Source organism: Bos javanicus, chromosome 1 (assembly GCF_032452875.1).
Source record: "Bos javanicus breed banteng chromosome 1, ARS-OSU_banteng_1.0, whole genome shotgun sequence".
NCBI lineage: Eukaryota > Metazoa > Chordata > Mammalia > Artiodactyla > Bovidae > Bos > Bos javanicus.
Genome location: NC_083868.1, coordinates 1,838,169 through 1,865,870, shown reverse-complemented (window position 1 = coordinate 1,865,870; position 27,702 = coordinate 1,838,169). Strand labels below are relative to the sequence as shown.

At 43.7% G+C, this 27,702-nt stretch overlaps 1 long non-coding RNA gene across 1 annotated transcript in view; it reads right to left on the bottom strand.

The window, feature by feature from the left end:
• Nucleotides 1-1,489: 1,489 nt before the first annotated feature.
• The window catches only part of LOC133254004 (uncharacterized), a 28,771-nt gene continuing 2,558 nt past the window's right edge, over nt 1,490-27,702 (bottom strand). Inside the window, exons 2-3 of the long non-coding RNA XR_009738530.1 lie at nt 6,207-6,276; nt 1,490-1,551 (exon numbers count right to left, since the gene is read on the bottom strand). This is a non-coding gene — a long non-coding RNA (uncharacterized LOC133254004). The remainder of the gene's footprint in view (nt 1,552-6,206; nt 6,277-27,702) is intronic.

Sequence of the window (27,702 nt, the reverse complement as noted above, 5' to 3'; positions counted from 1 at the left end):
TTGTTTCCTTCATTGTGTGACTTTGGAGAGGCCTGAAAGTGTGTGCTGTGCTGTGCTTAGCTGCTCAGGAGCCCGCCAGGCTCCTCTGTCCATGGGGATTCTCCAGGCAAGAATACTGAAATGGGTTGCCATGCCTTCCTCCAGGGGATCTTCCTGACCCAGGGATTGAACCTGGGTCTCCTGCATCGCAGGTGGATTCTTTACCATCTGAGCCTCCAGAGAAGCCCTTGAAAGTGTATAGCCCACAAATTTATTAGTTTTAGAGGAGATACATTGATTTTGCTGAAGTTGTTGGGCCAGGAGGTTCTATAAAGTCCAGTCATGCTTCTCTGCACCCTTCTCTATGCTATTCTATACTATGCTAAGTCACTTCAGTCGTGTCTGACTCTGTGTGACCCCATAGACGGCAGCCACCAGGCTCCCCGTCCCTGGGATTCTCCAGGCAAGAACACTGGAGTGGGTTGCCATTTCCTTCTCCAATGCACGAAAGTGAAAAGTGAAAGCGAAGTTGCTCAGTCGTGTCTGACTCTTAGTGACCCCATGGACTGCAGCCTACCAGGCTCCTCCATCCATGGGATTTTCCAGGCAAAAGTACCGGAGTGGGGTGTCATTGCCTTCTCCGCACCCTTCTCTCAGGTCCTCTTATTACTCCGTCACAGTGATGGGGATCCACCTCGTTCAAATAAACACTTATGAAATAAATGATATGAAGTGTCCAGGGCTGATGAAAAGTGGTCTCAAAATGTATGTGTTTCCTTTACTTGATCTGGATTAAAATGAAAAATATCAGGTCTTAGACATTGCAAAGTTTAATCAGGAAATCAGAATCTACTCTGAGTCTTTTAAAAATTTATTTATTAAAAGTTTTATTTATTTATGGCCGTGCTGGGTCCTTGTGGCTGCATGTGGAATTTCCCTAGTTGCTACGAGCTGTAGCTACTCTCTAGTTGTGGTGCACAGCCTTTTCATTGCAGTGGCTGCTCTTGTTGCAGAGCACGCGGTCTAGGGTGCTCGCGCTTCAGTAGTCGCAGCATGTGGGCTCAGTAGTTGAGGCTTAGCAGGCTCTAGGGTATGGGCTCAGTAGTTGTGGGACACAGGCTTAGCTGCCTGCGGCATATGGGATCCTCCCGGACCAGGATCGAACCCGTGTCCCCTTGCATTAGCAGGCAGGTTCTTAACCACTGCACAACCAGTGAAGTCCCACTCTAACTATTTAAAATAGAGGATGTTTAATACAGGAAATTGGTTACACAGCTGATGAAAGTTCTGAGAAGCCAAGCAATGGGAAGTGAAGGAATCCAAAAATCAGCAAGAGCAGGAGGCCCCCAGTCCCCTAGGCTGGGGACTCAGGAAGGAGGGTGTTAGCAGAGTCAGGAGCCGAGTCACTCAGCACCCATGGTGGGCGTGTCTGGTGGGAGCTGGAGCCATGCTGGAGATGCAGCAGCTGCTGAGACAGCCCGTGAAGCAGAGAGAGAAAGAGGGTGGCCCCCTGGGTTCTCCCTTCCTCCTTCTCCTCAGTCTCTTTCCAGTGCTGTCCTTCAGCCAGGAAGCCTGGAAAACACAATTGACAGAGGTTCATTTCCATGTGATCAATACAGGGGAAGGAGGAGTGGATGGACGCGTCACTCTGCTGGGAGTAAGGCAGGACCGACTCCTTGCTGTCAAACATGGAATTCACTGAATTGTTGGAACTCTGGCCCAGCCTCTTGGCCAACCGCAGTAGGGCAACTTTCCTTCTGAATCGTTTATTTGCTTGAGTGTGATATGCCATGATCATCAATACAGACAAAGCAAGTGCAGACCTTTACCCACCGCATAGAATAACCACGGTACTTGGCGTCATCCACCTGTTGTGGCTGCCTGGGGCAGTGTGGCGGTTCTGATAGAAGTTAAAAACGTAACTAGGGCCTCTAAGAAAAGGACCACAACTTTCAGAGATCCTCCTCTGCTCAGGGATTGTGAATCTGGGATGGAGGCTCTGTATTAAGCCATGCTGGTTCTTTCCAAGGAAAGGTGTGTGCCTTGGGATAGTTGTACTGACTTATACTATTTAGCTATACTGAAGTAATATGGTCAGGAAAATACAGCAATTATTAGAGCAACGATCCATCTATAACATGAATCTTTCATGGGAAAATATTCATATTGTGAACTTTAAATGCTTTCCTTTTTCTGTACTGATCCCCTCCTCCCCCGTGTTACCCCAAAACTGAGTTTGCCTCTCGGTGGTTGTTCAGCCAAAAAACACAACCAAGCCAAAGATCAGGAGAAAGAAGGATTTATTATTACTTTCAGTAAGTAAGGAAAACACTGAAGATCTTTCCCAAAGCAGTGTCTCCCTGAACAGAAAACTGGGAAAGTTTTAAGCTAAGTGTTAGTCCAGTGGAGTCCGACTCTTTGCAACCCCATGGACTGTAGCCCTCCAGGCTTCTCTGTCCATGGGATTCCCCAGGCAAGAATACTGGAGTGGGTAGCCATTCCCTTCTCCATTTAAGCTAAGGGTATATGCATATTCATGAACAGGCTTGGGTTGTTGACAGAGTTCAAGCTTTAGTGGATTGAAGTCGTGAGGGTCAGAAAAGGCCAACACGATCATCCCTTAAGTTCCAACTGATCTGGTGGTTGAGCCTACAGGCTAATATTTAGCATTGAAACAGAACTGGGAGTTTTTGTTGTTATTTAGTTGCTGAGTCAAGTCCGACCGTTTTTGCAACCCCATGGACTATAGCCCACCAGGCTCCTCTGTTCATGGGACTTTCAAGAATACTTCAGCGGGTAGCCATTTCCTTCTCCATGGGATCTTCCTGACATGGGGATTGAATCCCAGTTTCCTGCATTGGCAGGCGGATTCTTTACCACTGAGCCACTTGGGAAGCTGGAGAGTCTTTACAACTGATACTTTATCTAAGCTATGGTTACTTCTCTTACCTGAAACCAGTAGTTTTATTTCTATATTCTTTTGTTCCTCTACAATTAGTAACTACTGAGACCTGTTCAAGGGCAAGCACTGTGGTCAAGCTTAGATCACAGAATGGCTTAAGGCAAAAATGGCTTCTCTTCTGTCAAGAAATCCATTCCCATTTCTCTTTTTCCAGGGACTCCCTACCCTATTTGCTCATATTACTTTCTGGTACTGCATCCCACGTTAGGCTCATCTTGTACATTTCCTGCTCCAGTCCTACAGTCAGCCACTTCTCTAAGGAGCCCTGGAGCCTTATATTGGAGAACAGCTTTAGAAACCAAGACCTCAGGGCTAGATGTGCTGTTTGACCACTCTTCATCCATCCATCCCTTTCTTAAGGATATACCTTTCCCAGTGCCGTCTTTGGACAAGACTCCAGAGCAGAAGAGACAAATGAAGTGTAAACAATTCTATTCTGCGTGGCCCAAGAGAAGTGCTGTCCCTGGGTATGCACAGAGCTCCACAGCAACCGGGAGGTGAAAGGCCATTTCCAGTTGGAGATCCATTTCACGGAAGTCTCTGTTCTTGATTCTAGACTCTACCTCCTATCTTCTAGGTCCATATCTTAGTAGCTTGGCTCATATCTGCCCTTCTACATTACGGTCTGTTATATCAGCCTGAGCTGAGTTGAAATTCTGGTTCTGTCACTTATTAGCTATGTGGCCTGGAGCCTGTGTTTTCACAGTGGGGATGGTGATGCCAATAGGACCCACCTTTGGAGGCCTTTGGGAAGATTCAGCAGAAGGCATGTGGAGTGCCTGGCACAGTGTCTGGCACAGTCACGAACAACAAATGCTGGCAAGCAGAATGACAATGAAAACTGGATTCCCTCTGGAGGCAGCATCACCTTGAGTGTGACACTGATTCTTAGGACAGAGATGCAGACGAGGCTGTGATTAAAACAGGCTGTAAAGGCAGAGCCCAAGAAGTGGCTGCAGAATGGTCTGACTCCTGGGGTCACAGTCAGGTCTTTCCTGCAGATGACACTGTTTTTGAGATGTGAACCATCAGTGATGGAGGTCTTGGGGTCACCTGGCGAATGGGGGCTCAGCACAAAACTTAGCACCAGGGGGACGAGACGGCTGTTGCCACTTTCTCCCACCTCCATCTCTGTGATTTATGCTTATCAGGATGCATTAACATAGCCTCCGATGTCAATGTATGCTTGATGTTCCAGAAGGAATCTTCGTGCTAGGGTTTTCCACCACAGAGCTGCTTCCCCTGACAGTGATGATGAGCCTATCAAATGTTTTCTGTTCTGGAAGGAAAACAGTATTTAAACTAAGGTGCTTCAGAGAGTCTTGAGAACTTTTAGGGGCAGGTGAAGCATAGATGTCATGAACTTTTGCTGGGACCAGGTGTGTCCCCAAAGTCTTAAAATAGAGTTTACTATGGAGGTTGTGGTTGTTTCACGTGATGTTTTTCTTTAAATCAAGAAGCATCTAGATTAGTGATCTCAAGGTGTGGCTCCTGGACCAATAGCATCAGCAACCTCTAGGAACTTGTTAGAAATATAAATTCTTGGGTCCTATCCCAGACCTACTGAATCAGACACCCTGGATGTACGCCTTGCCTCCTACCCCTGCCCATTACAATCTATGTTTTAACAAGCCCTCTAAATGATTCAGATGCCAGATAAACCTTTGAAACCATTGATCAAAAAGATGCAGGACTCTCCCAAACTTTCAGCCTTAAAGCTAAAAGTATTTTGAGCTCTGAGCGCCTGAAGAGAGGACTCTATCTAATGTATGACACTCAGTAGGTACACATTAAGTGTTTATTGAATGAATGAATTTAAAAATACTGAAGGGGTTAAAATTCAAGACACTGACAACAGCAAGTGCTGGGGAGGATTTGGAGCAAAATGAACACTCATTGACTGCTGATGGGAATGTGAAATGGTACAGCCACTTTCGAAGTCAGTTTGACAGTTTCTTACAAAACTGAACATTCTCTTAGCATACAATCTGGCAGTAGCACTTTTTAATACTTACTCCAAGGAATTAGAAACTTATGTCCACACAAAAAACCTGCACAGGTAGGTTTATAGCAGCTTTATTCATTAATTGCCCCAAAGTGGAATCAACCAAGAAGTCCTTCAGTAGGTGAATGGATAAATAATGTGGTATATCCAGACAATAGAATAGTATTCTGCAGTTAGAGGAAAGGAGCTATCAAACCATGACAAGACATAGAGGAACCCTAAATGCGTATCACTAAGTGAAAGAAGCCAATCTGAAAAAGCTACATTCTATTTGATTTCAACAGTGTGACATTGAGGAAAAGGGAAGACTATGGAGATAGTAAATAGGTCAGTGGCATTCAAGGGCCGGGGGAAGTGTGGGATAAAAAGGTGGCTCACAAGAGGATTTTTAGAGCAGTGAAAAGACTACTTTGTATGGTACTACAATGGTGAATATGTATCATTATACATTTGTCCAAACACATAGAAAGTACGGATAAAGAATGAGCCCTCGTGTAAACTATGAAATTCAGTTAATAATGATGTATCAACATTGGCTCATCAATTGTAATAAAGGGACCACACAAATGCAAGATGTTATCATCAAGCCTTAAACACATTAGCGTCAACCCTCCAGATACACATGGAACTGATTTAAGAGCATCTTGTTTCCTTGGAAGCATAAATTCCTTAGTCTCTTTTTCAAAAGGGAGGAGTCTTCTTTCCAAGAAGAAAGAGAAGGAAATTCTTCTAGCTCTTAAAGACTTGGTGCAGTGAGCCTGGAAGAGTTGTGCCTGTCCCCTTTGTGAAGATCCAGACCCTTGGGGCATGCTTTGGGAAATCAGTGGATGAATTTTGACAGTTGGGCTGTTCTTGGTACCTTGTTCCTCATGGGGGCCAGTTAGTCATTCTGAAGAAGCTCAGTATTTCCTACAGATGATAAGTAAGAGCTTCTCTGTGACATAACCACACTGCACACTTATAGAAACATTCTGGTGATAACTACATGGCTTTTTTTTAATCTTAAAGAATTCATAGTGCCTCACCAATGCTGGCAAAGGGGGTTTGCTGGAGAAACAATGGAAGTGGCAGCAGAGCACCATCTTTCTTTAGGGTTGGACTCAGCTAAGGTTGGACTAGCTAGGGTTGGACTAGCCAGAGAGGGCTGGGGACAGCTGCAGCCAATGTGATGTAGGCAGATGTTGTGGGGTGGGGCCTCCAGGTAAACTCTATAAAAGACAGAAAGAAAGGTGAAGTGGGAGGGAATAAATTGACATACACCTTTTGTCCTCTGTCCATCTCTTTCTTCTGCTTGGAATGCTGATGGAATGCTGAAAGTGGAGTTGCCACCCTGTAGCCATGAGGAGATCATGAGTGCCAAGTTCACAAACTGAGGATAGGCATACAGAAAGATAGGAGAAATGTCACACTTAGAGGGTGTTGTACTGCTTCTACCAGTCCTGCACTATTTACCACTGAATTTTATTTTTTACATGAGGGGAGAAAAATAACCCTAATTTGTTTAAGTTGATATTTTGGGAGTTTCTGCTACTTGCAGTCAAATCCCGCATCTAACTGAATGAGAGGTATATTCAGTTGATGCTTGTGGTTGAGAGCACAGACTTTGAGGTCTGCCTGGCCTGGTTATGTGTTCTGCCATGTGCGTTTGAGCATACTCAACTTTGGATACTTCATCTGTGAAATGGACTCAGTAGCACTTCTGACCACAGTATTGTTTTAAGGATGACTTGAAAGAACATATTTTAATGGTTATAAGCACAATGTCTGGTGCATATTAAGGACTATTAAGGACAGAATAGATGGTAGTACAAGACTGGAGTTGCCTCCCACCTCAGATATGCAAGAATTAAGAAAAAAATAGAGCAGGATCTGAGTGTTGTCTTGGACACTCTGAGTATTGTACAACTTCTGGATTTCATTGTCATGGGCTAAATCAAAGTCACATGATGCCAAGTGGATATTCCCAGACCTAACCCCAGACTGTTATCCACTCTCACCCACTTCTAGGGCTTGATGTCTACAGATCCCTCTGGGAAATAACCCCCACTCAACACAGAAGAGTCATGGACAGTCAAGCAGAGGGAGCAGCCTGCGATTCCTGCCCCAAGGCCATCGCTGATGGCACCAGAAGTAGACATCCAACCTGAAGGGGTACACTCTGTAGGCTGGCCAGCGGTCTGGCAAGGGTCCTAGTGGGACGATTCTTCCCACGAGGGTCAGTAGTTCTGCTGGCTGGCCACTCTTCTGGAGGGACCTCAGTGCTGCCTGGCAAGCTGGTTCCTTGTCACTGATCCACACATTCTCCTACCCTCTGAGATGGCTGTCTTGAATGTTTTTATCTCCCTCAGGGCTTTCCTGGTGGTTCAGATGGTAAAGAATCCACATGCCAATGCCAGGAGGCATGGGTGTGATCCCTGGGTTGGGAAGATCCCCTGGAGGAGGGCATGGCAACATCTTCAAGTATTCTTGTCTGGAGAATCCCCATGGACAGAGGAGCCTGGCGGGCTACAGTTTATGGGGTCACAAAGAGTCACACATGACTTTTGCATCTTGCTCTGTACAAACATGCCCAAAGGTTCTCATCTTGAAACAACATGTGACTTCCCTGTGGTCCAGTAGTTGAGAGTCTGCCTTCCAATGCAGGGGATGTAGGTTTGATCCCTGGTCTGGAAACTAAGATCCCACATGCCCCAGAGCAACTAAACCCGTGTGCTGCGACTAGAGCAGGCATCGCAATGAGAAGCCTACATGCTGCAGTGAAGACCCAGCACAAGCCAGAAAAAAAAAATCCTCCCTGCGCCCAAGTCCCCGATGCCCTCCACCCCGCCCTGTGCTTCCGTTTACAGCCCACTTCTGCCCTGTCCTCACTTCCTTGCCTTCTGTCCCCTTGGATTTCACTCAACAGGCTTCCATCTCCACTGTTCCAGGGACACGCTCTCGTCACCCGACGGTTTCTTCCTTATTGAATCTGGTGGTCACTTCTCAGTCCTCAGTTCATTCACACTTCTAGTAGCCTCTTACACAGATGATGATTCCTTTTTGGAAAAAGTGTCTTCACTTGGTCTCCTCAGTGTGAGAAATGGACAAGAATAAATACCTTGATGATATGGCTGGGGCAAGGACATTATTTCATTTTCAGCAGTATCCCCAGCACCTGGGACAGTATCTTTCATGTATGAGGAACAGAGTATCTGTTGAATGGATGAGTCTAGATCAGGGGTAGCAAAGTACAGTTCACAGGCCAAATCTGGCCCACTGCCTGTTTTTGTAAATAAAGTTTTATTAGAACACAACTGTGTTCATTTGTTTACAGATTGTCTAAGCCTGCTTTCACACATTCCACAAGTTGAATAGTGTGACAGAGACCACGTGTCCCACAAAGCCGAAGATATTTACTGTCTGGCCCGTTACAGAAAAAGTTTGCAGACCCCTGATTTAGACAATTGTTTCTATTTCCACTGTGTGCTATGTGTGTAAGACCCTGACTACAGATGATCAAAGAGACAAAGCTCACAAAAGGAATCACAATGCCCTCCCTCACCCACGGACATTATCAGGGTCTGTCTGTAGCCTGGTCTGTGGTGAATAATTCAGTGGTGATGGGAGAGTGAGGGAGGTGGAAAGGAACAGAAAAAGAATATTAACCTTATTTTTATTAATTAATTTTTATTGCAGTATTTGTGCTCAGTCGTGTCTGACTCTTTTCTACCTCATGGATTGTAGGCTGCCAGGTTCTTCTGTCCATGGAACTTTCCAGGCAAGAATACTAGAGTTGGGTGCCATTTCCTACTCCAAGGGATCTTCCCAACCCAGGGATCAAAGCTGCGTCTCTTGCATATCCTGCATTGGCAGGTGGATTCTTTACTCCCTAGTGCCACCTGGGAAGTGCTTATTGGAATAGAGTTATTTTACAATGTTGTGTTAGTCTCTGCTGTACAGCAAAGTTAATTGGCTCTATGTGTACGTACATCTTCTCTTTTTGGATTTCCTTCCAATATTAACCTCACAATCATTTTATACCATGCATTTTGCATAGTTTATTTCACTTCATCTGCACTGCCTTCTCCAATCTACGAATGAGGAAACTGAAGCACTGGCAGACTAAATGTTTCATGGAAAGTCACACAGAGCTCTGAAGTGTTGGAAAGGGGGTGGCAAGGCCAGAACCTGGGATGGACCCTGGCTCAAGTGGCAGTGATGATGGCAGCAAACACACATGGGGCCTCTGAAGATGTGCAGATACTGTTCTTAGTCTGTCCCATCAACCGTGGTAAACTAAGGCACAGGAAGAGTGACCAACTCCCCCAAGGTCACCTGGCCCTGGTCAAGGGCAGGGCCAGGACTTGACCTGTTAGTTTTGTTTTGTCTCTGTTCCCTTCCACTTTACCATAATGTGTATTAGGTCCTCAATGAATAGTCATCGAACTAGTGGATTTGAACTGGAACTTCCTGGCTCCCGGCCCAGAATCTTTGCCACTATCTGGCACCAGCCACCCATTGAGGGTTCAAAGGACTGTGCAACATTTTGCTCAGAGTAGAGCTGGAGGCCACCTAACTTGTTTCTGCAGAAATTACTAGAACATTTTAGAATTTACTCATCCTCTATCTATATTTTCATCTCTTGGTACACTGCCCGCTCCCTTGGGGAAACTATAATTTCCATAACTGATGATAACATCTGTTTTCAGACATGTGAATCGGTTGCAGAAATGTGTGTCAGCAGAGAACTAAGCCTCCAAGCTTCAAGGAGGTTTCTTACAAAAGTCGTCGGGAGTGGCTTTCTTGCTCAGTCCTGCCAAGAGTTTCAAATCGTGCAACAAAATATATTCTCCAGTTGACAGTTGTGTACATCATAGCTCTCCAGTGGGAGGTGAATTTTCTTCCCCATGTGAAAGTTACTTCACCTAAAATATGGTATTTGATGTATTTATCTTCCAAAATTAGATAAAACCATTATAAATTTTACATACACCAGCCATCCTTCAAGACTAGGACAGAGCTATTTGGGAAAGGAGGCATTCTGTATTCATTAAGGCACACTTCCAATTTATTGCTGGTGGGGAAAGAAGAAAGTGACATCTTTCTCTCTTAGTTATTTCTAATTCCCATAAAAAACAGAGAGTACTGCAGACTGGGTGGCTTGAACAACAGCATTCATTATTGGTTCTGGAGACTGAGAAGTCCAAGATTAACATACTGGCTGGTTCAGATCCTGGTAAGAGCTGTCTTCATCACTTGCACATGGCCACCCTCTTGCTCTGTCCTTGCATGGCTTTTCTTTGCTGCCTGCATTTGGGGCACCATTTGCGGTACCTTCTAGGAAGGCCACTAATCCTATTTGACTAGGACCCCACCTTCGTGAACTCATATAACCTTTACTTAGCTCCTAAAACAATCACTTGGGGGTTTGGACATCCAACATATGAATTTTTTAAAATTTAAATTAAAAATATTTTTATTTTGTATTGGAGTATAGCCAATTAACAATGTTGTGAATTTCAAGTGGACAGCAAATGGACTCAGCTATACATATACGTGTATCCATTCTCTCCCAAACTACCCTCCCATCCAGGCTGCCATATAACATTGAGCAGAGTTCCCTGTGCTATACAGTAGGTCCTTGTTGGTTATCCGTTTGAAATACAGCAGTGTGTATATATTGATCCCAAACTCCCTAACTATCCCTTCCCACCAACCTTCCCCCCTGGTAACCATAAATTTGTTCTCTAAGTCTGTAAGTCTGTTTCTGCTTTGTAAATATGGTCATTTGTATCATTTCTTTTTAGATTCTATCTATAAGGGAATCTGGGCTTCTCCTGTGGCTCAGCTGGCAAAGAATCGGTCTGCAATACAGGAGACCTGGGTTCAATCCCTGGGCTGGGAAGATCCCCTGGAGAAGGGAACAGCTACCCACTTCAGTATTCTGGCCTGGAGAATTCCATGGACTATATAGTCCATGGGATCACAAAGAGTCACACACGACTGGGAAACTTTCACATATAAGGCATATCATATAATAGTTCTCTTTCTCTGTCTGACTTACTTCACTCAGTAGCCAACACATGAGTTCTGGGAGGACAAAATTTAGTTCTCTTCTCATCCCTGGGAACCTCCCCATGGGACCTGACATGATGGAAGTTTGTTAGCTGATTTTGCAAATATGATTCAGTCTGGTTTTGAGTCTACATTAAACATGCTTCTATATGGGAAAACCTCCATCGGTTTGCTTTAGCTTCAAGTTCTTGTACCCAGGAGGAGAAGTCAGGTGTACCAGCAGCAGTTAATCATCTTTGTGACTCCTCCATATGGTAATAATAATGGAGGCTTTCTTTTAACAACTGCATAAGAGATGCCAGGTGCCATCTCAAGAAGTTAGTGTCTTGAAGCACTTTGTCTTATCTTTTCATCTTTTTGAGAACCTATGATGGACGGGGCTGTATTTATTTTTACTTCCGTTTTGTAGATGAGGAAACTCAGGTTAGAGAAGCCAAGTGATTTGCTTAAGAGGACACAGTTAGGAAATGACTCAGTCTGTATTTGAACTGAGTACAAACTCCAAGGAACTCTTCTGACCACACTCTCTGTCTCCCATTTGGCCAGGACACTTATATTTCCAGAAATGTCAGTCCACAATCATCAAGAATAATGGTTCAACACAATCCTTTAGACGAATCTCTAGCTGAGAAAGAAGCTGATTCATTTTGACTGAGTTCTTGCTTCCATTCGGATTTACCTTATTCATTTTTGTTGGTCATATAATTGAGGCCATGGGACACCTTTCTGAAAAGTCACTCATAACTTAAAAAGATTTGGTTTTTTATTAGATGTTTAGAAGTTTCTGGAAAGATTCACTTCTGAAAAGAAGCAGTGGAGGATCAGAACAGTGTTGTTTTCTCATTCTGTAATTTCTTTTCATGGCTGTCTTCTCTCATCTATGCGGAGGGGATCCTGAGACAGTTTTATGGCCTTTTTTTTTAAATGAAAATTTCCCTCACTTTTCAGAAATGCAAAGGAAAAATGATCACAGAAAATGTTTTTCTTTTCTCTCAGTTCTGTGTTGCAAGTAGTATGTTTTTGTCATGATTACAGTCATTTTTTTCAAAGGCGTCCAGCTGTTTGAACGCTCTGAGTTGGAAGCAGGGAAAGGAATGGAAGGATTGCTTCTTCCTTCTTGAAAGCTAACGTGGGCGGAATTCAGGCTGCACAGACCTTAGACATAAACAGTGATGGAGGCGAGAACATATGATCCAATAGGTTACCCCTAGTTACTAGAATTAGGGAGTTTATCTCTTTTCTTCCCCCTCTAAATGTTTATACTTACGGGAGAATTTTCCAGCTCCCTGAGAAAACATTTATTTCCCCAAGAAAGATAAGAGTGCTTATTCTGTGCCGTGTCTATTCAACTGCAAAGAAGTCTTGCAGGTGGAAAGAAGCCCTCTGATTACCAAGCGGCCCATTTCAGAGCATCCAGACTTGCTTTATTGTCCGTGCCCACTCATTTTGTAAACTGTTCATCAAATAGTTAACTCTCTCCCGCTGCCCACCTGCCTGGAGGATGGGAGGATGGAAGGAAGCCACCGGTACAAAATCATGCGGCAACAGTGACAAGCGTTTGGCTCGTTTAGAGGTGCCTGTCCAAGAACCACACAAGAAAACAATGGCGTGAGAGTATGTGAACTTCTAACCCTCTTCCCCACATGCCAGTGGGGCGGTGGGTGGTGTGAGCAAGTGTTCAAGTTCCCTGAAGTGGGTGTTTTTATGGAGCCAAGTGACAAAGAACCAAAGAGGGTCAGGACTTGTGAGCAGCAAGTGGAAAACTACCAAGAACTGTTCAACCCTGCCTGCCGCTTAAATCACTTCTCTGAAATGAGGGGAGCCTGGGTTCACTTCCCTCCCCTGTGCTTCTTTGACATGGGACAGCTCTAAGGGGCAGAGATTTTGCCAAACACTGACTTTTTTGCCCAGTCAGCCCCTTCTCAGTTCCTCTTGTCCAAACGTAGTGACAGTTTGTCAGCAAGCAGGGTGGGGAGGCTGGGGCCGGAGGGTGTTCATTATTGCTAAATGACTCCCATCTGCGATTCTGCCTGCAGCTTTTATGAACCCCACATGTTTTAATTAACACATCGCAAAGGCAACATCAGCTGAAAAGTGCCAGCAGTGAGAGTATTTCAGTGGATCCCCACTCTGTGATTGTCTGAATTGGATCTGCTAGAAGCATACTCGGAGGAGTACGCTTACAGTAAACATTTGGGAAAATAGTGTGAAAAGGCAGGCAGACCGTGCAGCAGCTCCATCAAGGAATTCCTGAAGGTTTACCTCTGGGTTTACACCGTGGCTTTAGCATTTGGTGAAAGCTTCCTAGGGGGTGGGAATATGGGAACCCCGGGGAAGAGCCAAGGTCTTTTCGTGATAAAAAGTGAATAGACGTTGGCTGAGCACGCCAAGTGTGCTTGGGTCAGTGGCTGGTATTTTTACAGAACATGCTTCAGGAAGGCAGTGGGATTTTTCTGGAAAGCACATTGGTTCTGGAGATGTGAGGGGTGGGATTGAGCTGGAATTTCTTCTCATTGTGACACCCTGGGCAAGAAATGTAACTTTTTGGAGAGTCTGTTAAAAGGGGACAATGCCACCTGCCTGTCTCGCATGAGGCCAAGTGTGCAGGAGTGCCTTGTAAAAACACAGCACTACTGCCATAAACGTTACATAAATTATCTGTAGCACTTATAAATAATGTAGGTGGTCACTTCATTTGTGGGTTCAGCAAACAGCATGAACATCTACAATTCCCTGTGCCCCCGAGTTTACAATTGACACACACAAATAAACAGAAAAATACTCTATGACATGTGAAGTATTATAATGGGGAAATAGAGATCGTGTGGAAGTTCATAAATATGGCACTTAACCTGGACTTGGAAAATTTCAAGAAGGCTTCTAGGAAGAAGGAATGTCCAAGCTGAGCTTAACTGTCATCTTCTGGGTGAGGACTCTCATACCCACGTTACTTAAAAAGTTAGCCCAGCCTCTTGTACACCCTGTCCCCCATCTAGCTTTATTTTCCTTTAATGCGCTTATTACCATCTGACACACACTACATGGCTACTTGTTTATGCTTTGTGTCTGTCTCCCTCAACCAAAATATAAGGTCATAAACTTAGATACTTTCTTTTGTTCCCTACAGTATCCTTATTCTCAGTACCTAGACTAGTTCATGGTGCAGAGTAGGCACTCAGCAGATGTTTGTTGAATGAATTATTGGGAAATGTAAGTGTTAGATGAACAGGAAGGAATATTCTAGGTGAGGAATAGGCATAAGCAAGGACCAGGAGCTGTAGAGCACAGGTGGGCTTGGTGTCTTGGTCTGTAGGGGCTACTATAACACAGTATCCTAGATTAGGGAGCTTACAAGCCACTGACATCTATCTCTCACAGATCTGGTTGCTGGGTGTTCAATGCCAAGTTGCTAGCGTACTTGATGTGTAGTGAGGGCCCTCTTCTTGGTTCTCAGTTGGCCATCTTCTCATATTGTCTTCATGAGAAGGGACTGGGAGCTCTCTGGGGTCTCTTCTATAAGGGCACTAATCCCATTCCTGAGGGCTTCACCTTCATAACAAACCACCTCCCTAAGGCCCCATCTCGAAATACCATCACACTGGGGATCAGATTTAAACATAAGAATTTGAGGTGGGGGGATACAACCATTTACCCTATAGCATTTGGTTTGGCTGGAATATTAACCTGTGTGTGTGTGCGCTCAGTCATGTCTGACTCTGTGACCCCATGGACTGTAACTTGCCAGGCTCCTCTGTCCATAGAATTTTCCAGACAAGAATACTGGAGTGGGTTTCCATTTCCTACTCCAAGGGATCTTCTTAACTCCAGGATCGAACCTGTATCTCCTATGTCTCCTGCATTGGCAGATGGATTCTTTACAATTGAGCCACCTGGAAAGCTGAGATATGGAGAGATGAAACTAGCCGGTAGGTTGGGCCAGATCCTGAAGGGCCATGTAAACCAAGTTAAAGAGTTTGGATTTTCTTTCGAGGGTAATAAGGACAATCGAAATGTTTAATGTGAAAATGACAATAATATCTGGGTTTCCACAGCTGGGCACTATGGGAAACTCCTACAATTGTCTGGGATCAAAATGGCGACAGTGTGAACTAGGACCATTGCAGTTTGGGGAGAGGTATTTGGGAGCTGGAGTTGAAAAGCCATTCATGTGATGTCTGGAATTATGGCAGCCGCAGTGCAAACCATGAAGGCAATTAATCTAGCAAGCTAAAGATGAAAGTTTTGGGGGCAGGGTGGGTGGGGAATGCAAAGAAACTAAGTCCTTGATGACATCACCAAATAGCCAATTTAATCAAGCTGGGGATGTGCTTTTTCTAGATTTTTTTCTTAATGAGAAATAACAAATTTTCCTATTACTAAACTGTTTTAAATTAGTCAGTTGGTTTTTTTTAACTTAACAACACAAAATATTCCCATTTAAAAATCATGAATTTAGTTACATTGTTTAAACAAGTTATTACCCTTTTAGATTATTATATTTTATTTTAGGTGAAGACTGGTCTGGGTTTTAGGAAACTCAGACTTGGATAATGTTTTACAACACACTAGGAAGTGGGAGTCAAAATACTTTTTGTGTCCGAGTTAGAGTAAGATTGAATATTTGCATGAAATTCACATTCTGTAAGAAACAATCAAGAATATGACTATGTCAATTGGCATTTTTTAAAGCCTGTCATTCACAAATGAACTTATCTACATACAAAGCAGAAACAGACTCACAGTGTAGAGAACAGACTTGTGGCCAAGGGGTAGTGAAGGGGGAGGGATGGATTGGGAGTTCGGGATTAGCAGATCAAAATTATTATATGCAGGATGGATAAACAATAAGGTCCTACTGAAGAGCACAGGGAACTATATTCAATGCCCTGTGATAAACTGCAATGGAAAAGCGTATGTTAAAAAAGGTATATATATGTACCACGGAATCACTTTACTGTACACACAAATTAACACAACATCATAAATCAACTATACTTGAAAAAAATAAAATAAAAAAAAATCTCCCAGTCTGTCATTGACCCACCGGACAGATATGAACAGCTTCACAAACCCGAGAGGACTCATTCCCTCATTGATCCAATATTTATGTAGAATCTACTATGCATCACTGCTTCTCTTTTCACCTGCTGGATTGTGCTTTACTAGGAATGCTATTTCTCTTATTTATTTTTATACCCTTGCTACTTAGCAAGCAGGATTTGAAACATAGTTGGCCCATAAATATTTGTTGAACAAAATGTGATCTGATTTTTCCGGTTGGGTTGAAAATGTGGGTTTCAGCTTCAGACGGGGCTGCAACTTTGATACTGTAATTGAGTGACCTTGGGAAAGTTACTTACTGTAGCCTAGGCTCAGATTCCTACTTACTGGGGATAAAAATCCACCAGGGGGGGTATGAAAAGTGTCTGGTTTATTGCCTGGCACTAAGTAGGCACATTGTAAATAGCTGTTATCTTCCTCCTCCTAACAAGATCTAAATCAAGCCACGTTCTATGCTCCAACTGACGAATATTCTAGGAACCCAAGTTTTGTGGCAAATGTAACAAGGTGAATCTGTTGCTGGAAAATTATGTAAGGCACTTGCAAATTATTTTTGCCTTGGGTTCTCCTTTTTGTGATCTACCGCAGGGTTTCCTGCTATTAGTCCAGTTAATTGAGAGCCAACCGTCTTTCACATCAACACCCATGTGATCAGAGGATCTCCCAGACACACAAAGGCAAAGACAAGTCTCTTCTTTCCATTTTTCAGATGTAGTATTTTCCTTACCAGCTGAACTAAAGGGTAACTTAAATTCTAATCTTATGCCAGCATTATAGGTTCTTTTTTTTATTTAAGTAATTTTAAAATTGAAGTATAGTTGATTTACATTGTTTCAGGTGTACGGCAAAATGCTTCAGTTATATATATATATATCCATTCTTTTTTAGATTCTTTTCCGGTATAGATTGTTATAAGATACTGAATACCGTTCCCTGTGCTATACAGTAGGCCCTCGTTGTTTACTTAATTTGTGTACGACACTGTGTCTCTGTTAATCAACTATTCTTTTTTGTTTAAGTTAACTTCTGTCACAATTTATCTGAGAGACACAACTTTAAGACAAGGTTAGATGGGAGAAATTTGTCCCTGTTGATGCTTGCTGTATAGGCAAAGCAGAGATCATAGCTTGTGCTTATTTTGTTTGAATTAAATTCAGGGCTTCTGAGCTTGGGTCTTAACTCTGTGACTCAACTGGAGTGTTGGACTTCAGATGTGCCCTGACCTTGGTTTCTGCTGTAAAATTAGGATTTTAGACTAGATAATTCTGGAGGTCCCTTAAGCTCTGAATTCTGTGCTACAGGTTTCTTTGCTGCTTCCTTCTCCTCTTCTTGATTTCTTATTCCAATATTCATTTCTTAAATAATTCAAAAGAAGAACAAAGTCAACCAGAGCTCCATTATTTTTCCACAGAGAGCAAAAAAAAAAAAAAATAGCCTAATATCCAATAGAAAGGAAAAGGCTAACTGAACTATGATTTCAGTCACCTCACTGAAATATCATCCAGTGATCAAAGAGGATGTTTATGACGACTCTCTAGCAAAACAGAAACATCTTTTTATGTGATGTTGAATGAAAAAGGCAGAGAATAAATGATCCGTCTGGCATGATAACAATGATCTAGAAAATATACGGAACTGTGTAAAAGTTCTAAAAGGGAGTAAGAAAGTGAAAACCGTTGATATGTAAAAAATAGTTATTCTCTCACTTGTGAGAGGAAGGAGGTTTTCAGTATATTTAAGGTTTTTCATTGGGTGTCTTGTCTTGTACATTTATTCAAGGTAGACTTCAGGTACCTTAAATGCTACAAGCTGCAGGAGGTTGGCTGACCTCAAGTGCGTGAGATCCCAGGTCCTCCCTCCTCTGAGTCCAGGTTCCTTCTACTACAAGAGCTTGTCTTGGTGATAGTGAGGGAGGAAAATGTGTCCTAAAGACTTTGGTCTTGGGACTTCCCTAGCGGTCCAGTGGTTAAGAATCCTCCTTCCAATGCAAGGGACGTGAGTTTGATCCCTGGTCAGGGAACTAAGATTCTACATGCTCCAGGGGGATCTAAGCCTGCAACTAAGCCCAACAAAGACCCAGCACAGCCAAAATAAAAAAATTAAACTTCCCTAAAAAATATGCATTGAGCTTTGCTTTACTCTGCCTGCCCTCTTTCTTCCTTTTTTCCTTGTTGTTTACACTCTTTTTTTTTTTTTTTTTTTACCATTAAGGAACAGTTTGTACCCAGTCACTCAGTTGTGTCCGACTCTTTGTGACCCCTTGGGACTGCAGCCCACCAAGCTCCTCTGCTCATGGGATTTTTCAGGCAAGAATGCTGAGATGGGTTGCCATTTCCCCCTTCCCTGAGTTTCTACCATGTCCTGCATCACAGGTGGATTTCTTTATCCACTGAGTCACTGGGGAAGCCCAAGGAACAATTTATACACTATGAAATGTGCAGATTTGGAGTGTACAGCTCCATGAGTTTTGATAAATGTACACATTCCTGTACACTTGCCAGTCAAGATACAGAACATTTCATCCCCCAAGAAAGTTCTCTGTGTCCTTTCCCGGTAAATTACCTTACCTCTAGGCAATTACTGTTCTGATTTCTATCAGCATAGATTACTTATGCCTCTTCTGAAACTTCATATAAATTGAATCATACATGTTTTCTCTTTTTTTGGTCTGTCCTCTTTTGCTCAACATCCTGTTTGCAAACTTCACTCATGGTGCCTGTGTTAGCAGCTCATCCTCTTCTCCTGGGTAGTATTTTCCTGTGGTCAACTGAATACTGGCCTCAAAGATATCCAGGTTCTAATTCCTGGAGCCTATGGATCTTATTTCATGTTGCAAAAAGGACTTTTGCAGGTGTGATTAAGCAAAAAACTTGAAATGGAAAGACTAGCTTGGATTTTCCAAGTAGTCCTAAGTGTAGTCACAAATACATGGGAGGAAGAGGGAGGTTTGACCTCAGAGGATGAGAAGGAAATGTGACCAGAGCCACAGATCGAAGTGATACACTGTGAAAAGACCATCAGCCAAGGGATACAGGAGGGGTCACTGGACGCTGGAAAAGGCAAGGAAACATTCTCTCCTGGAGCCTCCAGAGGGAACCAGCTGTGCCAACATTTTGATATTTAACCCTGTGAAAGTGATTTCAGACTTCTGACCTCCAGAACTATCGGAGAATAAGTCTGTGTTCAGTCACCCAGTTTGTGTGAATTTGTTATACCAGCAACAGGAAATTATTATTATTCCATTGTATGGTTATACCTGTCTTCCCTGATGGCTCAAATGGTAAAGAATCTGCCTGCAACAAAGGAGACCCAGGTTCAATCCCTGGGTTGGGAAGACCCCTTGGCGAAGGGCGCAGTATTCTTGCCTGGTGAATTCCATGGACAGAGGTGCTTATCACAGTGGATTTATCGATTCACTTCTTGATACATTTTAATTTGGGGCTCTTCTGAATCAAGCTGCTAGGCGTGTTCTTACACAGGTCCTTGTGTGTCGTGTGTTTTCATTTCTCTTGGGTAAATATACCTCAGAATGGAATTACTGTGGCATAGAGCAGGTGTATGTTTAGCTTTATAGAAAATGTCCAGTTTTCATAGTGACTATACCATTTTATATATCCACCAACACACTTGATAGTTGATCCTCTTTTAAAAAACACACAAAAAATAATAAGGTTGAGATTGCTGAGATGGGTGGGAGTCAATTCCTGGATGCTTTCTGGATGATTCCAGGACCTGATTGTATTTCCAGAGCCCACAGTGTGAGCTCTAGGACAGATTTATGCAAGGATTTTTTTTGTCTTTATTTATTTATTTTTCTTGAAAAGGAAATAATTCACCTGCCTCCCACCCTCTTCCCTCTTCCCTCTGTCCCTGTGTGCCCCATTAGCACGCACTGTACTCTCTCTGTGGGTGGGAGTCACAACCCCAGAGGCCTGGGCGACCCAGGGAACAGGAGCCAGCCAGTCTGGACCTCGGGGTCCTGACAGCAACCCAGAAAGCAAGAACGCAGCACGCTGAATGCCTTTCCCGTTGGGGCAGTCAACCATGTTATTCTTCAGTGAATGGAATTTTCTTGCTCCTTTAAGTAGAAAAACACCAGTAGCCCAGATGCCTCCCACAACAGTAGTTGATAAAACACTCAGAGAAAAGGCCCCAGGGAAGGGAGGGAAAATCCTGCCAGATCTGCTGGCGTTTGTTGTTGTCACTGTTATTCTCGCTTTTTTTTTTCACCTATAGAAAATTCGCCAGGACCACTTCCAACCCTGATCTCTCTAGATTCTGGTAGTTTTCTGAGGTTAAACTCAAGAACAAAGAGGCAATTGTTTTCTAGATGCAATCTTGGCGAGCCCAGTTTTGACACCTGAGAGATCTGGTGTGAATTTGGGGGTCAGCTGGTTTATCCCCCCATGATCCTCAAGCCCATTCAGATCACTGAGTTTTTTTGTTGTTGTTGTTAATGGCCTGTCAGCTTCCTGAAACACTACTCCCATCCCTTTCCATTTACAATACCCACATAGTAGTACCTGCATAGACTGTAACCTTCTAAGCCATATCTTTCCTATGAGCCCGTCTTAAATTCAGTACATCCTTTGGAGCTTCTGAGCTTACATCCGTATAAACCCTCGTATATTTCGGTGGTCTGCTGGCTGTTCTGATGACCTTTGGAACTCAAGATCCTGGCTGTCGTTTGGGACCCCTTGGAGCCAAGGGGAGTCTTGTAAAATATCAGGGGGCTGGATCCATCCTGGATCTCAGTCCTGGATGGTCCCTCAGCAGTGACTGAATGGGGATCCCATGCCAAGCCTGGCCGGATGTTGGCCCGGGCACCCTCTTTGCACACGGCAGGACAAGTCCTCTCCCTGCTGCGCAGTCATAAAGCTCTGGAATGTGAGCACAGCATGTGGTATGAGCATGAGCTTGCACAAACGTGGAAGCCTCCTGGGAGGTGTGGTGCATGGCCTTGCAAAGGAAGTTATTTGCACAGGGCCCCAGGCTTGACACTGCCAAGTGAGCTGTGGAACTGCTTGGGTAACTGTCCTTGGCAGGAAAAGGGCTGCGCAGGGTTTACAAGGAGATTTTCCTCCTGAGCCTTGTCTCTACCAAACTCGCAACAACGCCGGCCTCTTGTTGGACCAGTCTTGACAATACACGCTTGACCTGCATCATCTCTTGATCTTCTCAGCTTCTTTGGAAGCGAGGCCGGGAAACAGTAGGGCAACTTCTTTCAGGCGCTCACACCTCCCCATCGTTTCCCAAACTAGACACCCTGAGAGCCTGACCCTGTGGTTCTGGAATGTGCCAGTCTCATGGGGGTACGGGCACTCACGTGTCCTCTTCAGGTGGAACAAAGTCTACACCCCGGCGGGTGCCGTGATGCCGCAGAGCACCATGGAAAGACCAGGGCACCAGGGTCTGAAGATGGGGAAGAGGGCGGAGTTGTTTACTCTCGCTGTGTCCTCACTTCCTCATCTGTCAAACGGAAGGTTCTACCACCCTGACTTCCTCCCAGGGTGATGAAGAGGGCCCAAGAGACTTTGTGAATGAATGTGCTTGGTCCACTGCCAAGGCCACACGGAAGCAGGTGATAATTATTCTTGGTTGGGAGGCAATACACATTCAGGCAGAATGAGAGAGCATTTGTCCTTGGTGGGAAATGGCACCAGTGAGGAGATGAGCACCCAGAGATTGAGCTGGAGCCTGGGAGGAGGTTGGGACTCAGGGAGGGGGGTGTACCTTCTCGGGAGGATGGTATGCAAGGAGAAGGTTGTAACTCAGAGAGAAGAAGGATACCCAGGGAGGCAATTTGGGCTGAGTAGGGAGATGAGACTTTGGAGAGGCTCATCACCTGATTTGACCCATACAGGGGTCAAAGGACCAAGTTCAGAGGCGATGGAAAGAGACAGCTTGTGCAGTTCTTCAATTTAGTAAAAAGCAACAGCACGTCCTAAACCCTCAGTGCTCTGCCCACGGTGAGGTGTTTTAGAACAACCATTTGTCCACAATGGTTTTAGATTTCTGCCCAAGGAACACTACTTAAAATTAAAGTCAACATTAGTTCGATGGAGCTGATCTCATATTTCTCCTGCCTGGAAATACCTACAATTCCTTAAAACAATGTTTCAATTTACCCCAGGTCCGGAGGAATTTTACAGTGTAATAGCTGCCCTCCCCTTTCCTTTTCCTGCCTCCCAATCCTGGTTTGTTGGAGCCGGTAGCGCACACATGGACTTTCTATCGAATGAAGACTGCTGCTGCTGCTGCTAAGTCGCCTCAGTCTTGTCTGACTCTGTGCGGCCTCATAGACGGCAGCCCACCAGGTTCCCCCGTCCCTGGGATTCTCCAGGCAAGAACACTGGAGTGGGGTGCCATTGCCTTCTCCATGAATGAAGACTATTCGCCCTGTATTTGGACTCCTCCATCTTTACTGAACTGAAGTGCACGACAGACCTGCAGATGCTGGTGACTCATGTTAAATCATGGGGAACCAGGTGGGCGAGCCATAAGTGAATGACGTGCGTGTGCTTTCCTGTCCATCTGACATGTTCCTGGACTTAATTAGAAGGATCATGAGGCCACTGTGGATTTGAGACCATTCGTTCACCCAGTAAGCTTAACTGACCTCCACTCCTGGTCATGTGTCTGCATTTGCACCCGTGGTCAGGACTGATATTTGGCATGTTCAGCTCAGTCTATTAAAATATTGAACTACTTTCATGTTGGTTGCCAAATAACCATTGACTGGACACTTTCCAATGTCCGCAAGGGTCTGTGTTCATTCTAATTGGTCAATGCTTTTTATTACACTGATCATTAAATTGCTGTTGTTTGGGGCAAGTAGTCATTAAATAGTTGTCATTCGGTGTGGCATCAGGTGCCATGCATTCCTTTGCTTGGAAAAGCCTCCATGGTTCTTTCAGGATGAAAGGACTCCCTAAGTGTTGTCTTTGTTTAGATGATTGAGAAAATCAAGTTGAGAAAAGACCCTGACAAGGTCCAGAAGGGATGTTAGCCTTTTTTTTTTTTTTTGCAGGGGTCAGTAAGAAAGTCACTGAAATAATAAAATAAGCAGACATATGGCCTAAAAAAGATGAGTTTTGTACAATGAGGCAGCTGTCCTCTGGCTCAGAAGGGCCAGTAAAGATGGGATCATTCTATTTAATGTCAGAACTCCCTGGGCTGTTGTCTATTTTTTGAGTCTTGGGACACGTTGGAGACAAAATTCAGAAGGCAATTCTAATTGGAAGCTTTGTAATCCTGACCCACAGTTGGTCACCACAGGGGATACCTGTACTGGAAACCTGTTTATTTCCATCTGTTCACTGTCCACCATTGGCTTCCCAGGTGGCACTAGTGGTCTAGAACCCACCTGCCAGTGCTGAAGATGTAAGAGGTGTGGCTTCCATCTCTGGATCGGGAAGATTCCCTTGGAAGAGGGCCCACAACCCATTTCAGTATTCTTGCCTGGAGAATCCCTATGGACAGAGGAGCCTGATGGGCTATAGTCCGTAGAGTTGCAAAAAGTCAGACATGACTGAAGCAACTTAGTGCACATGCATGCATCCCCATAACTTATGAAGATTATAAAAAACTAGAATAACTGAAAGTATGAATTTTTTCCCCATCATAGCCCCTGCCAACCCTTCCTTTGTTGTTGTTCAGTCACTAAGTCATGTCTGACTCTTTGTGACCCCATGGACTACAGCATGCCAGGCTTCCCTGTCCTTCATCATCTCCCAGAGTTTGCTCAAACCCTTGTCCATCGAGTTGGTGATGCCATCCAGCCATCTCATTCTCTGTTTCCCCCTTTTCCTCCTGCCCTCAACCTTTCTCAGCATCAGGGGCTTTCCCAATGAGCCTTCACATCAGGTGGCCAAAGTATGGAGCATCAGTCCTTAAAGTGAATATTTGGGTTTGATTTTCTTTAGGATTGACTGGTTTTATCTCTTTGCAGTCCAAGGGACTCTCAAGAGTCTTCTCTAACACTGCAATTCAAAAGGAGCAATTCTTCTGCCCTCAGCCTTCTTTACGGTCCAACTCTCACATCCATACTTGACTCCTGGAAAAACCATAGCTTTGACTCTATGGACCTTTGTCAGCAAAGTAATGTCTCTGCTTTTTAATATGCTGTCTAGGTTTGTCATAGCTTTCCTTCCAAGGAGCAAGCGTCTTTTAAATTTATGACTGCTGCCATTGTCTGCAGTGATTTTGGAGCCCAAGAAAATAAAATCTGCCACGGTTTCCACTTTTTCCCCATCTGTTTGCCATGAAGTGATGGGATTGGATGCCACCAACTTCGTTTTTTGAATGTTGAGTTTTAAGCCAGCTTTTTCACACTCCTCTTTCACCCACATCAAGGAGCTCTTCCTTTAGCTCTCCCAAAACAGTCTCTGCTAGTGATTTGCCTGCATATAAACATACTTTTTAATACTTAACATATGAACCGGTATGTAAAATCTGCTTATTTTCACTTAATGTACGACACTACAGTGGATGGTGTGGTGTGCTCCCCAGGTCCTGTTTCAAAAGTGAGACACTCATTTCCTCAGCTGTCTGGAAGCTCACTGGTGACAGACCACAGCTAAGTCCTCGCCCTGGAATTGCTCTTGTTCAAAGTGACCCATTCTCCCAGGGGACAGATCACATCCAGGGGCTGGTCAATGCAGGGTTCTAAAGGCTCAGCCTTCACTCTGAAAGGCCTTCCCAGCGTCAGAGTCTCCAGTGGGTACAGCTGAGACTCCTGGTCCACCTGTATTTCAGTTGAATTTCTCCTTTTATGTCCTCCTGCTCCTTTCACTCCTGTACAGGTGTTGTCTCTGAGGGCATTTCCCAGCAAAGCTCCAGCCTCCAAACCTCCATCTCAGAGTCCATGTCCCACGAACCAGTCAAGACAATGCCTATCACCTCAATGTCCGCGGAGTATTCCATCATACTAGGAATTCCCTAGTACCTCAGTTGGTAAAGAATCTGCCTACAATGCAGGAAACCTGGGTTCAATTCCTGGGTCAGGAAGATCCCCTGGAGAAGGAAATGTGAACCCACTCCAGTACTCTTGCCTGGAGAATTCCATGGACAGAGGACCTGGCAGGCTACAGTCCATGGGATAGCAGAGTCAGACTCAACTGTGAGACTAACTTTCACTTTTCCTTGCATCATACAGAATCTAACAAATATGTTTAGTCTCATTCCTGTAGCCATGTTTCATGTTTTCTGTTTAGTATTCTTTCTTGCTATTTCCTTCTAATTTTTAATAGATTTTTTGTTTCATTTTACCAGATTAGTAGTTTCCTTTGTGCTTTTTTCATTCCAGACAACACTCTCCAATAGAAAGCTAATGAGAGCCACATATGTAATGTAAAATTTTCTAGCAGCCATGAAGACATGACTCATTGGGGATCATCTGAGAATTCTGACTCCCACACACATTAAAAATGGTTTATTAAAATATGAAATTAATTTTAATAACATATGTTACTTAATCCAAGATAATGAATATATTATTTCAACATATATTTAACATAAATCACAGCAAAAGCCTCTTTGACCCACCTTCTAGAGTAATGGAAATAAAAACAAAAGTAAACAAATGGGACCTAATGAAACTTAAAAGCTTTTGCACAGCAAAGGACACTATAAACAAGATGAAAAGAAAACTCTCAGAATGAGAAAAAATAATCACAAATAAGCAACTGACAAAGGATTCATCTCCAAAATATACAAGCAGTTCATGCAGCTCAATATCAGAAAAACAAACAACCTGATCAATAAGTGGGCAAAAGACCTAAATGGACATTTCTCCAAAGAAGACATACAGATGGCTGACAAACACATGAAAAGATACTCAACATTTCTCATTATTAGAGAAATGCAAATCAAACTAAAATGAGGTGTCATCTCACACTGGTCACAATGGCCATCATAAAAAAATCTACAAACAATAAATGCTGGAGAGGATGTGGAGAAAAGGGAATCCTCTTGCACTGTTGACGGGAATGTAAATTGATGTAGCCACTGTAGAGAATGGTATCGAGATTCCTTAAGAAACCAGGAATAAAACTCCCATGACCCAGCAATCCCATTACTGGGCATGTACCCTGTGGAAACCATAATTCAAAGAGACACAGGTACCCCAGTGCAGTTCATTGCAGCACTGTTTACAACAGCCAGGACATGGAAACAACCTAAATGTCCATTGACAGATGAATGGATAAAGAAGTTGTGGTATGCGCCTTGTCTTGAGTCTTTGTGGATGTATGCAAAGAGATGCAGCAATGCTATGAATACGAGGGTAGCAGGTGCTGAATTCCAAACATACAGGTGAATCACAGAGGGGCATGGGAGTTATTGCTCATTTTATTTGATTCTTTGTGATTTTTTGTTTGATCAGGACACCTGTAAGTCTCTTTGGGCTTGACAGTTATGCAAGCTAAATGGAATCATTACTGAAAAAAAAAAAAAAGGAAGTTGCGGTACATATATATAATGGAATATTACTCAGCCATAAAAATGGAATAGAATTAGGTCATTTGCAGTGATGTAGACAAAACTAAAGTTTGTTATACAGAGTGAAGGAAGTCAGAAAGAGAAAAACAAGTATCGCATGTTAATGTATATATATGGAATCCAGAAAAATGGTACTGATGAACCTATTTGTAGGGCAGGAATAGAGATGCAGATGTAGAGAATGGATTTGTGGACACAGTGCAGGGAGGAGAGGGTGGGATGAATTGAAAGAGTAGCATCGACATATACACTGCTGCTGTTGCTGCTAAGTCGCTTCAGTCGTGTCCGACTCTGTGCGACCCCATAGACGGCAGCCCACCAGGCTCCCCTGTCCCTGGGATTCTCCAGGCAAGAACAATGGAGTGGGTTGCCATTTCCTTCTCCAATACAGGAAAGTGAAAAGTGAAAGTGAAGTCGCTCAGTCGTGTCCGACTCTTAGCGACCTCATGGACTGCAGCCTACCAGGCTTCTCCATCCATGGGATTTTCCAGGCAAGAGTACTGGAGTGAGGTGCCATTGCCTTCTCCACTACTATGAGCAAAATAGGTAGCTAGTGGGAAGCTGCTGTATAAAACAGGGAGCTCGGCTCAGTGCTCTGTGATGACGTAGACGGGTGGGGTGGGGGTGGGGTGGAAGGGAGGTCCAAGAGGAAGGGGATATGTGCATACTTATAGCTGATTCACACTGTTGTACAGCAGAAAGTAATGCAACATTGTCAAGCAGATATTCTCCAATTTAAAAAATATATTCAAAGTAACAAGTCATTAAGAAGATACTTAAAATTCTTTTTTATTGTATTGCCTTTTACTGTATTGAAATTCAGTATGTATTTTATATTTACAGCACATCTCAATTTGCACTAGCCATGTTTTAAGGGTTCAATCGCCCCATGTGGCTAATGGCTACAGTACTAGACAGCATACTTTTAGAGGTTTGAAGGTCTCCATCAAAATTGCATTTTAAGATGCCAGCAAAAAATGATGAAATAAGGACCTCCAAAAATTCTCTCCTCCATAAAAGCAACAAAAATGCTGGCAAAAAAGTTAGAATCAACATTTTCAGAACTCTGGAAATTAACCAGAAGCTTGCAGCAATCTGGGAGCATTTGTTCAAGAAAAATAGCTGAATCCTGGCGGGAACA